The sequence below is a fragment of the Dromiciops gliroides genome, chromosome 4 (assembly GCF_019393635.1).
Source record: "Dromiciops gliroides isolate mDroGli1 chromosome 4, mDroGli1.pri, whole genome shotgun sequence".
Classification (NCBI taxonomy): domain Eukaryota; kingdom Metazoa; phylum Chordata; class Mammalia; order Microbiotheria; family Microbiotheriidae; genus Dromiciops; species Dromiciops gliroides.
Window position 1 is genome coordinate 65,567,157 of NC_057864.1, and position 1,433 is coordinate 65,568,589.

Sequence of the window (1,433 nt, forward strand, 5' to 3'; positions counted from 1 at the left end):
CCCTGGAGTTTACAGTACTGTATTAGAATAGCAACCATTTCCAAGAACAGCTATATAGCTTGTTTTTAATGCAATAAGCTCATATAGTCTAGATATTATTCTTCAAAAATTACTTTAGTACAACCACATTCAGAATTTTAACTGTTTTACTTATGAATGTGAAATGTTTATTAAAAAAAAAAAAGAGGAGCAGCTAGATAGTGAAGTAGATAGAGCATCAGCCCTGGAGTCAGGAGGATGTGAGTTCAAATCTGGCCTCAGACACTTACTAGCTGAGTGACCCTGGGCAAGTCACTTAATCCCAATTGCCTCCCCACAAAAAATAAATTAAAAAAAAAAAAGAAAAGAAAACCTTTCAGACAAGTTCAATTTAAATTACTGAGTAAAGACACAAACTCAGTCTTATCTTCTTCTCCCTGTAGACACTAAAAGATTATCCTGATTTCTCAGCGTCCAATTTCTCAGTTTTGATATTCTTCCTCTAAAGGAATTCATTCCTTCAATATTTCAATGAATCTGTGCTTCTATCAATTCCTCCAATGGTACAGAGAGCTAGCCATTCCCATCCCTTTATCCTGTGCCATTCTTGTCTATAGTCTCTCGTTAAAAACCCCAGATTTACCCAGCTTACCAGAGGTTTTTATTTAGATTTTTCTTACATTGCTTAAGATTTTGTAGGAAATAGTGATATTCAAAATGATTAACTTTTCCGTTTATCTATTTTGTCTTTGGGGGAACAGCTGTTTATTTGAATAAGTATAGTTGAAGCTTCTGATTTGATGCTGAACTTGACCTTTGCTTCAACTAGTCAATGGTCTGACAGAACACTCATCAATAACCAGTTTCCTGTAACAGATGACAACTTTGTTTTTCAGACCTTGCCATGCCAGCCCCTCCTAACTTTCTTCTGGAAGAAAGTACTCATGACATATATAGGTTTGGGGTTTCTGAATAGTCTGCAAATCTTTGGCTTCTTTCATTTCTTAAACCTGGGTTATCTTCCAAAATGCTTTTCACCATTCTTCCCTGTGCCTATGCTTGCATTGAAGTCATGAAGTATCAAAGTATATGTTGAATTAATTAGAAGGTTCTTGTCAAGTTATAAAACAGAATTTCTCAGCCTCTTCATCCTCTCCAGTAGCTTTTGGTCCATAAAACACAATCATCTCAAAAACTGTCTTTTTTCTTATGCAAATCATAAGCACTGCAAAATAAGGTGGTGACCAAGTATCCCAAAAATGATTTTTCATTACCTTTGGGTGTACAACAAATCAATCATGCCAACTTCTTCATCTTTCCAAGAAAAACACGTGGGTCACCCTTCCCTTTATCTGCAATCTCCTTGTGCCTTCTGGTTTTATTTCAAGAAAATCAATATTAGTGTAGCTTAGTTTCAATAATAAGCAATCGACAAGCACTTTTTATGTGTTTAT